Source organism: Anser brachyrhynchus (genome assembly GCF_964034855.1).
Source record: "Anser brachyrhynchus genome assembly, chromosome: Z".
In the NCBI taxonomy this organism is placed as follows: Eukaryota; Metazoa; Chordata; class Aves; order Anseriformes; family Anatidae; genus Anser; species Anser brachyrhynchus.
Window position 1 is genome coordinate 2,714,013 of NC_137697.1, and position 11,583 is coordinate 2,725,595.

An 11,583-nucleotide genomic window follows, 5' to 3' on the forward strand; every position below is an offset into this window, starting at 1 on the left:
CTGTGGGACTGAGCACTTTGATGCTGAGGCCACTGCCCTGCCAGCCTTGCCATCCCACTCAGCAGCCCTTGCTGCTTCCTGACAGCTACTACGACAGCAAAAAGGAGCTAAGAACAGAAACAGAGGTTTCTCCAAACTTTTGTTTCCTTTTTACTAATATTAGGTGTGGATTCAGAAACAGAATGACCACTAGTCAAATATTGTGGAACAAGATTATGGAGAAAATCCCCATAGTTATCATTTCCATGAACAGGAAGGACAAAGTGTTTGGAATCAGGCTGCATGGATTTGGAGCAGACAAACTATACCTGATCAAACTCATTGCTTTCTTGGACAGGACGATTCTCTCTGTGGGTGAACAGAGAGAAGTGGACATCGCTTAGCCTGATATTATCGAAAACTGACACAGTCTTTCATTGTACTTTGATAGCATGTTAGTGATTTATGGACTTGATAACCGGGGCATAACTTGGATGGAAAATTGGCTGAACCACCAGGCTCAATTTGTTCTGATTAGCCACACAACTTACAGATGGCAGCTGGATATTACTGATATGCCTCAGGGATCAAAACCTGAGACTAATACCACTAGTACTGTGACCCCAAACAAGAAAGATACTGACAAGATGGAGTCCAGAAAAGCAGCTCCAGTATGGTCAGGAGGCTGCAGCATACAGTATGTGAGACATCTCTCTTCAAGCTGGAGAAGAGAAAGTTGAGAGGAGATCTTATGGTTGTCCATTGAGGTACACGAAATGTTTCAAAACAAATTCTCAGACAAGGTAACTTCATGGCCAGCTGAGATTACATACTTATCAAGATCCCTTGTTCAGAATTATATGATGACCATTGAAATCTCAGTCAGGTTTGTCTTGAAGAGGACATATATGAATCCCATGAACTGTTGCCTGGGTGAAAATTCCTCTAAGTGGCCTCAAGTGAACTAACGTGGTTTCTTTTGCAAGCACAGCTGATTGAAGACCACCTAATTTATAAGCCAGTACTTTCACAAAGGTCTTTAAACCATTCCCATCAAGTTCACATTGAGGTTAATTCTGATTATCACTCTCAAACATTCCCTGATGAACTAAAGACCTCTCACGGGACAAGAAAGATACACACTTGAACCCTGTACTTCTGCTTCTTCAGAGAGTGCTATCATTATTGTACTTCTTTGCTACTCGACCCCCAGAATGTGAATGATTTTGTCTGTTATGCTCAAGGTTAAAATCACACAGGCTTAGCACATGCAAACGGGGCCTGTCTGTGATTTAGAAACTACACCCCTTCCTCTTTTGTAGGATTGAATTCTTCCTGAAGAGTTTGCACGTCTGCAAGTTACAAACGTAACTTCGTGTTTCAGAATTCAGGTGGATTGAATTTGGGTGTCTTCTCAACTTGGTGACTAGAAGTTAAGTATTTAGTACTGCTTTCTTCATTTCAGCAGCTAAACTGACTTTTGGAGTATATATAATATATAGATATAAAAATATGGGGAGGATTAAAAGTTTACAATGAAAGATGAGAGGTACAACTATATATTTTGACACAAACATTAAGTTCTGAAACATAACACGTTATTTCTCCTTAAAGGAAGGAATGAAACCCAAATATTTATTTAAAAATGAGGGAGTTTGAGTTTTAATTTTTCAAATAGAAGCTTAGAAAATCCAAGACTGCCTGTAGTAAGAGATTATTTCTACCATTCCTTCTAGACTTTAAGAATCATGGACTTCAGCTCTTTGTGTTTTGGGTGTATATTAACTGCCAGCTGGATTCGGGGAGAGCGTCTTCCTTACTGCAATATTGCCAATTAGAAGACATGCTGCAACTGCAATTAAAAAGTCAACACTTGCCACAGCACAATATGAAAAATAAAATAATAAGCTAAAAATATTTCACCTTCAAAGGCAAAATTTCATCAGGGTTGACATTGTTGTGTGGGGAATTTTTAGTCCTGAAAAAAGAAAAAAAAAAAAAAAAGTTTAATCAATTCTGTAAGCTTTAATTTGATTATATTCTTTGCAAAAGACACAGAGCTGTACCAACTTGGCATATATTATTATTATTACTATTTTAATGGTAGTTTCAATGTTTATTTTTAAGTCATTACATGACAAGTAAAATTCTGCAAAGACTATTTCATTCCAGCATAAAACAAGCTCTTCTGAAAATAGGTCTATCTAATCTTGCAAGTTTCAGGATACTTTCCATTGTCTTCTTTTCCCAGCTACAATTCATTACAAAATATGGCAACTACCAAGCCTCATTTTTCATTATTTATTATGTCCAAACCCAGTGGTGGATTCTACATGCATTTTTAGGAGTCCAGCCACAGAGATTTATGAGTCAGTGCAGCCCTATTTATGGGTGGAGTTTTGCTCAGAAGATATACAGGATAATGAATGAGTTGCTATGTTTGGTATCAACCAGATATTGGCACAATGCTGCAGAAAAAAAATAAGAAAAAAAAATTTTTTTTTTTAAAAAAAGCACCTGCTCAATGATTTTCCTTTTCCTTTTCCTTTTCCTTCCCCCTCCCCTCCCCTCCCCTCCCCCTCCCCCTTCCCCTTATCCTTTTGTCCTGGTTTCAGTTAGCACAGAGTTAATTTTCCTCCTAGTACCTGGTAGGGTGCTATGTTTTGGATTAGGATGAGAAGAGCACTGATAACATGCTGATGTTTTAATTATTGCAGAGCAGTGCTTACACCAGGCCAAGGACTTTTCGGCTTCTCGCTCTGTCCTGCCAGCAAGCAGGCTGGGGTGCAGCAGGAGCTGGGAGAGGACAGACCCAGGACAGCTGACCCTAACTGGCCAAAGGGGTATTCCATACCATCTGACGTCATGCTAAACAATATGTATGGGTGGCTAGCTGGGGTGGGGGGCCAGCTGCTCGGGGATAGGCTGGACATCGGTCAACGGATGGTGAGAAATTGCATTGTGCATCACTTGTTTCGTACACGTTATTATTAGTAATACTGTTATTATTGTTATTATTATTATTGTTATTGTAATTTTCCTGTCTTAATAAACTGTCTTTATCTCAACTCACAGACTTCACTTTCCTGTTTCTCTCCCCCATCCCAGAAAGGGAGAGGGGAGGGTGAGCGAACGGCTGTGTGGTGTTTAGCTGCCGGCCAGGTTAAACCACAACAACTTCCCTTCCCTTCCCTTCCCTTCCCTTCCCTTCCCTTCCCTTCCCTTCCCTTCCCTTCCCTTCCCTTCCCTTCCCTTCCCTTCCCTTCCCTTCCCTTCCCTTCCCTTCCCTTCCCTTCCCTTCCCTTCCCTTCCCTTCCCCATTTTTTACTTCAGACATAAGCTTCCAGGAACAATGCTTGTTTTCTGCTTTTTTTCTTTTTTTTTTTTTTTTTTTAGGATGAGTGAAAAGTGAGTCAGAACTCAGATTTATCTTATTATGATTTAGATTTCTGACAAAAAGATGCTGTCTAGTAACATGCTTCATGAAAAGAAGTAGGAGTTAAGAGTTAAGCGTCCTAGATTTTATCCATTTCTCCACTAGTGACTAATACACGTTTCAGTGCCTCCATTTTCCTTGAATGAAGCAGATGTTTACTGTACGTGTAACATAATACTATTTTTTGTGTTTGATTAGTTGCAATTTCAAAATAGCAGTAAAAAACATAGATTAAAGTACTATTATTAACTGCTAGGTAGCTTAAAACTGTGAAATAGTTGATTAGCATTATCCCAAAAGAGGCTGCATTTGAAAACAACTTCTTCAGGTCCTCCTATTTCCTGTTTTTCTGTTATCTATTCCACATCTTGGATGCTTCATAAGTGTATCACACAGTAGGGTAGCTTGGATTTCCACCTGCTGCAAATGTGTGGTATGGAATGATTGCGCATAGCCAAAATCTAATTTCCTGGGGCCCAAAACAATATCTAATGTGTGTGTGTATTAAAATCTTAGGCTCCCATATTGAATGTAGGAGAATCAATCTATCAAATCCCCATCCCAGAAATGCTTCCAGTGAGAAGTGAAGTAGGAATCAGATTTGTGATTGGAATGGTAAAATACTATAAACTACTTCTTGTTTTCTATCAGGAACAGTGATAGTTATTTCATAGTACCGGGTTTAGGACTGATGATTTTGGTGTTCTGTTCAAGGAGCTTGGGTAGTTCTAGACCACTCTCTAAACATCCATGGCCATTTCCTTTGATCCTTTCAGGAGTAATTTTTAAAGGGTGCTGGTAAAAGAATCCCTCACAGCTTTAAAACAGCTTAACTGTTCTTAAGTCAGCTCTCTATTGCTTCACCAGTTTGGAAAGATTAATTCTAGATGTGCAGTTCCTACCCAGGGGTAACTTTCCACTACAAAGCTTGTCTGTGTTTGGACAGGATATGGGTCAACCATGACATAAAAGAGCTTTGTTTGAATTTAACACAGGAATTAGTAATCAGGTATAGCAAATAGGAAAAATAAATAAATAAATATTAGAACTATTGGTAGACAAAAGGAAGAAAAATGTCAAAGACAACAAGGACAAGACTCATCAGGATGACTTATGAATCTCATCATTTTCCCTCTGTCTCCACCAACCCTACTCTTCTGTGACAGTAGTGGAGTGGAGAAAAGGGAGAATGAGACTGCTGCTCTGCCCATTCTTGGCTTAAAGAAACACTACAGGCATGTGGTAGCTCCTGTGAAACACAGTGACTCTTGCTGTGACCAAGAATTGACTACACTGTCCCTTCAGCTGACTTCACTCCAGGAGGGACAGTCATTTGTGGAAAAGGAAGTGAAGAGTTGGAGGGCAGTAATACTTTAATCCCTTTCTGCTGTTCATTCAATGACTCTGATTTCTTCCATTTGCTTAAAAAGGAAGATTTGGCACATAACTGAAACTCTTAGTTTACCTGCCTGTAGACACACAGTGTTAATATACCTCCTTTCTTCAGTTCCCTTCCCACTAGACAGGGAGACATGCAAAAGCTGTCAAATCAATTGAGCACCAAACTGCTTTTGATTCATAAAGGAATCCCCTACACTACATGTTTTCCTTCTGGAAACTGAGCACCCCACTTCATTTTTAGAAGTCTTTAGAATACCTTTAGATCAAAGTAGCTAACTAAATCAGATTTTAGGTCCACATGGAAGGCAGAGGGTTAGACAGACAGGTGGACAGTACAGCTCTGTCAGTATCAATAGGAAATGGGGACTCCTAGATCCTTCCCTCCTTCCTTCCCTCAAAATTAGTGAATGCCCAGGGAGTTGGCAGGAGGAAAGAGAGAAGATAAATCACCTAGCTACATACCTTGTGAAAAGCAAGTGCGTTCCACACTTCTGTTTCTTAATAAAATACACACCAGTCCCCAGGAGACATTTGTAGGGAGCTGGGGAGAGAGTTATTTTTAATGGGTTCATTTCATTTATGAATGGAACACTTTCTGCTTTCTTGTCCAACCTACCTTCCCCCCTCCCCCCCCCCTTTTTTTTTTTTATTAAACAGTCTTCTTGAGATGTGAAATAGGTGAAAGAAAATACAGCTTGTGACCATTAATTATGCTTTCTTATTGAGTATATAAATTTGATGTCAAGCAGGCCAGGCTGAATGGTATATATTTGTTTCAAAAATATCAAAAATATCATCTCTGTGAGGCCTTGCTGTATCATCCTATTGATCTAGTTATTTTTGTTACTGTGTTTGATGCTTTTATGAAAGGCAGACTATTAACAAACTAAATTGAAAAACTAGTGAGTCAGACTTTTTGGATGATCCTGAGTGCTACTTGCATGCAGCTTTAAATTGGAAAATACTGTAAAAATATTTTTAATTTTTTTTTTTAATGGGGCAGTCTCCTCTTTGCAATGCATAAATCTTGTTTGTTGTAAAGAAAAAAAAAAAAAGAAAGGAAAAAAATAGAATTCTCATGCTCCAGTGCAAGTTGCCTATTTTCCTCTCCTATCTATAAAAATGTTAATCTTTTCATTTCAAAGGGTCACTATTTTTGACCTTGTTGGATGTTTGTATTAAAATCCCACGTAAAACAAGGTCCTCTTAAAAGAGCAACATAGAATATTTTGTGCACATGCAAACAGCAGCCAAGATGCAGTTGTTTGCTGCTTTCCTTTCAAACACAAATCTACACAGTTAAGTCTGAGTGGATTGGGGTCACGGGAACTAAAGGAATGAGACTGACTGTTTTTGGTACTGCCTGGGGCTCCTCCCTTCCTTTCTCCCTCAACCCCCTTCGTTCTCACTGCTCACAGATTTCATTCTGAGTTTCATGATCAAAGGAAGGCAAAAATATAAAAGGAGGATTAATCAAAACCCTGAAATTCAGCTTGGATTCATTGAGAACCCATAAATCACCACACGGAAGTAGGTCAGCTGAAAGGTTTGTGAACGTTAGTAAACATCAAAGGCCCTGATCTTGTTACCCTTTCTCATGTGACAAAGACAAATTGGTCAACAGTGCAGCTATATTGACTTCATCAGCCTGTTAGCATGAGTCATGAAAAACAAAGGGTGGTCCTTGGCTTCGGAATATTGTTTCAGCTTAGAAAATCAAGGTTAATTTTCTAATACAGACTTAAGGCATAATTGGAGCCCTCTCTTTCTCCATCTCTCATATCCCATACAAGTGCAGAAGAACTGATTTACGGGGTCAAACTGAAGTTCTGTCTATGACAGAGGTCAATAAAGGATACCTAAGAAAAAGTATAACAAGTTGAGTAGTGACTGATACTTCTCCCACATAGTCTCTCAGATCCTAATAGATCACAGCTCAGGAATTGTACCTCCACATATGTTATCACCATTTTTCATAGTCTTCAGTGGATTTTTTTTTTAGTAATTTTCCCTGTTGCCTTTTGAAGTCATGAAAAATATCCACTATCCCCAACTTTGTATTATCAAGTCCCAACGTATGAGTCTCAACTGTGAGAGAAACTATTCTCTGTTCTGTGCTTTGAATCCCTGTGCTTCAGCTATGATAATTGGTGTCAGCTTCAGGAAGAACCAACAAGCAAAAAATACTTTTATCCTAAATCCCAAAATGAGAAAGTTGATGAAGTTCACAGAAAAGTTTTGTCACAATGGTTTGTGGATTTTGACTTCTAAATACGAGCTTGGATCAAAACAGCACATGCTGGGGAAAAATAAATAAAATAAATAAAATAAAATCCCAATATAGGAAAAGGAAATAGCAGTTATTGCAAAAGTTCTGTCTTTATCAAAAATATCTAGATTATTCAGTGATCATCTCAGCAAATTTACAGGTTCTCTGACTCTGCCCAAATTAAGCATATGTTGAATCAATAGCTATTCAGGCTGTTTTTTACCTGCATTTCACAAACCTAAGCACTGAACATTGGCTAAAGACTTGTACACACCCAATGTTGCCCTCATGCACATGCTATCCTGATGAATCATTGCAGCCATTTAACTTTCTATTTCAAAGATTTAAATGGCAGTACAACTTGAATATACCTATTTTTTTTTTTTTTTTAGTACATGATAGTGAGGTTTGAATTTTCCTGTTTTAAGTCCTCACTAGTAATCAAAATAGAGAGCACAACAAAAGAGGTGTATGTGTGACTTCAGTTAGTGCAGAACTCAGATGGATAAAAAATGTTCCCTGTGCCTCGGGAAGGTGTCCACAAGCTCCAGGAAACTATAAAACCATAAATTCCTGACACCTCAGGATGCTCATGAATTTATTGATAGTATTGCACTATTACACAGATAAACAAGCTGACACCAAGGATGGTCAGGATTTTGAAATTTTGTTTTGTTTTGTTTTTTTTTTTTTTGGTCTTCATCTCACCTTCCTGTCTCCTTAGTGCAAGACTCTGGGATGTCTTAATCCTCTGGTCAAAACTGAAGGAATTCTGACCTTCCAGATGGAATAAGCTTTTGGCCTAAACAAAAAAAGTAATAGTAAGCATAACATAGCACTAAAAACACTGCAATAATAAACTAACTCAGAACCATGAGCCCAGGCTCTTAACTGTTTATATTGGGTTTATGTGGCAAGGTTTCAGTAGCTGGGGGTTGCAGGGGTGGCATCTGTGAGAAGAGTCCAGAAGCCGCTCCATGTCAGATAAGGACCAGTTTCAGCTGGCTCCAAAGGGGCTCGACGCTGCCCAGAGCCGAGCCAGTGAGCAACGTTGTTTGCGCCTCTGTGAGAGCAGATTGAAGAAAAGGAATAAAACTGCTGCGAGTGATCTCCCTGTTCTTATCTCAACCTCGCAACCCTTTAGCCCTTTTCATCATATTTTCTCTCCCTTTCCCTTTGGGGAGGGAGAGAGCAGTTGTGGTGGAGCTCAGCCGCCCAGCTGAGTAAAATCACCACACTGTTAAATAAATAAACACTTGTTTTTAACGTTCCCATACCAACATTTTACGGAAATCTTAGCAAAGGAAGAGAAGGGTCAACCCAAATGAAGCCAAATCAGATGCACTTAAGTTTTCAGGGAGATAAATACAGGCCAGAGCAGTTTCACATGTGAAGCATGGACATTTCAAAAATTTCTTTTCCAACAAGTATTGAAACACAGAAAAGGTCACTATAAATGTACCTTTTATATTTGGTCTCAAGATCTCTTCAGGATGAAATGAATTCAGGAGAGTTACTTCTATATCAAAACCCCTCCAGCACCTCCAGACAACGCAAAAACTGCCTTTGGCTCAGCCCTTTCTTGCCCCTGAAAACAGATCACAGTCCACCAGCCTCAACAAGCCACAGCTGAGTATGAAGTTCGTTTCCTTCACTAACAAGAGGCTCTGCCAGGACAAATGCTGTGGCAGCAGCAAGCTGGTTTTCAGCACAGAAAAGGCAGAGAAAAACGAAACTTGATGTCAACACAGTGGAATATGTAGTCTCCCTATTTGTCTTTAAAGGGGCTCACACAAACTTAAAAATCATTCTTCTGTCTCAAGCTTCCTTAGTACCTGCTGCTACAAGAAGCACTGACAAGTACCATAACTGAGAGAAAGTGGGTAAGGCATATATGTGGATTTTTTTTTCCATTTGTTTTTATCAGTTTGCTCCTTTATTATCAATACCAGGTCTATAAGCTGCTTAATTATTCCCCTTCCACAGTCCAATCAGTCATCAGTCTGTGCAGATTTTCAACTCAACAGAAGAGATGGTGTGCACATGACTGTAAGTGAGTAGAGAGGTGGGAAGAAAACTGAGAAAGTGATTCAAGAAAAGGTAAAAAGAAAATAAAAATACACGAACATCTAAAAATTAACTGGATATACCAAGAGTACGTTTTTTAAAAACAAGAAGGTGATGAAGAGACACACAGTGAGATAGTAGCAGACTCAGGAGAATAATCTGTCAAAAGCTAGTGCCCTGAAGATGCAGCTTTCACTTCAGACTACCGGGATACAGGTTGCCTTATTCTTCTACAAGGTAGTATTTAGGAGCCAATTCTTCCACAAAACAATACTAAGCTGTTTTATAGAAGGGAGTTTTTTCTTGCTGGTAAATGGAAATTGGAGCCCAGCTGTAGTGGAGCTCTTTTTTGACCTATAGCACCGTATTAGGGGAATTATACTGTACAAGTGAAAGAGAAAAAATAGCTTAAATGGCAGCCTACCCCCCAAGGGAAACCTGACTTCAGTAGTAAACTTTAACTCAATTTCAGCTCCTTTGAGGTCAAATCTACTTCAGTTTTGCTCGGTTTCTAGCTGTTTGGTGGTGTGAGTTGTTGTTGTTTTTGGCATCCTTTGAATGGCAGCCTTACATCTTGTTTAATTTTCTTAAGGAAAAAAAAAGAATAAATAAATCTTTTTTTCACCCTCCTCTCCTGCTTGAAGATGAAAGCTAAGGGCTTTACTAGCACTAGAAGGGAAATAATAATAATAATAGCATCTTCCATTTAAATTGTGCCTTTCATCCCAAAGCAGATTACATGTTGGGCCAATTTGTGCTTTCAGTTACATGGTTATGCATCCAGAATAATTCTGTCAGAATCAATAGTGACTCTCTGGACTTATCCCAAAATTAATTTCTATAGGATTTAAGTATGCAGATGTCATCACATCACCCTTTCCTGTTCCAGCAGTTGTTTGGCATTCACCAGTACCACATCAGTCCCTAGTCAAACCATCCCTGTCTATAGATATTCTCCATCGTGGCTTGAGAAGGAGCACAACAGTTTATAGCTGCACAAACCTTCAGATTCAGAAACGCCATTGGTCGGCGATTCTGTCATCCAATGGTATCCGAGGGTCTTGGAAATCCTGGGCAAATTTTCTTTGATCTGAAGGAGTATTTTGCATAGTGATATGTGTGTGTTTCACACATCAGCTTGCATGTCAATCTGTATCAAAGATGGGATCACTGCAGCCGAGGCTGAGGAACCTTGCTGCTGAAGGCCTGGGCACTCCCAACCCTCATCATTACATAGTGGTCTAGGCAGCAAAGGATAATACAAACAATAGGTGCAAATAGAGCTGTTGAATGGTCTGGGCAAAATGCCAAGGCTAGTTTACAAATCGCTTCCCACTGCTCTCCCTCGAGCTCAGCATTACCCTTTTCTATGTCAAATGGAAGTTCTGGGGGCACAGTTCTTTCCTCCCATGGTTTTATAATGCACAGCATGGGAATGAGGCTTCTAAATGTTACTGCAAAACTTGAAAAGTTACGTTAAAATGTGATTGCAAAGTCTATATAAACTGGAGGATGAAGAAACAATTGTGGTGAAGTGCGCACTTCGACCATACACTGCTTGTCAGGTGGAGGCTTGGGTATGTGTCATCTGCCCAAGCACCTTATTTTCCATTGGAAAAATAAAATTAAAAAAAAAAAAAGTATTTGGCAGGAATTGATTGACTATACTCGCCAATATGTCCCCTAGTGTACATTCAGGGCCAGGATGCTGTGGAGCACAATGCCAGCTCAGCAATCTAGGCACAACTAGTATCACTACCTGAAGTCTTTCAAATTAGATTTATTCATTTTTGCTTTACTTAAACGGCCAATTATTTATGTTTTCTGGTGTAGTGTACATATGTTACATTTTGCCCAGACTGTTTTAATTACCCCTTAAAGTGAACCCTTGCATTTGCCTGCTCTCCCAGAGGTCTCACCTGAATTCTTTACACCTCTTAATTGTGTGGAGATCAACCCAGCATTAGGTTTTCTCGTGGTATTCCTGGTACTTTCTACTTCAAGTCATGGTTGAAAATACTAAAGGAACAATCTATTCCACAGCATTTTCACATGAAAATGAAACTTAAAAGTGAATGAAGCTTTTCCTAAATTGGAGGAAAGGATGTTTGGATCACGTTCAGTTTGAAGTCTGAAGGGTGAGGGTAAGAAGGATTTACTCTATCCAGAGAAAATGGTTTGGTCACCCTCACTTATAGGCTGCACAAAATTCACATTATCATGTAGCTGGTTCTTGTATAAATAGATTGTACATTTACAATGGGAAGGATTAAAACCATCTTCCTTAATTACATCCTATAATTCATAGCAGGATAACCTTGTAAAAGATCAAACAGTAATGGGGGCAGAAAGGGCTGAGTGTACAGCACAGAAGAATAGCAAGAGTTTGCCCTTTCCAATATACAGCCTGCAAAGTGTCGTGCAGGACATG

The 11,583-nt window shown here is 39.3% G+C and overlaps 1 long non-coding RNA gene across 3 annotated transcripts; it reads right to left on the reverse strand.

Annotated features, from left to right (window-relative positions):
- Positions 1 to 443: 443 nt before the first annotated feature.
- Positions 444 to 8,720, reverse strand: LOC308185924. Of its 3 annotated transcripts, none has more exons than XR_013943823.1 (5): positions 8,548 to 8,720; positions 7,794 to 7,887; positions 5,279 to 5,357; positions 1,903 to 1,957; positions 444 to 700 (listed from the first exon to the last, which is right to left on the reverse strand). It is a non-coding gene; the product is annotated as an uncharacterized lncRNA (long non-coding RNA). The 3 variants fall into 3 exon arrangements; XR_013943824.1 differs by lacking the exon at positions 444 to 700 and adding an exon at positions 1,505 to 1,831; XR_013943825.1 differs by lacking the exon at positions 444 to 700 and having other exon boundaries at positions 1,505 to 1,957.
- Between the last annotated feature and the right edge of the window lie 2,863 nt (positions 8,721 to 11,583).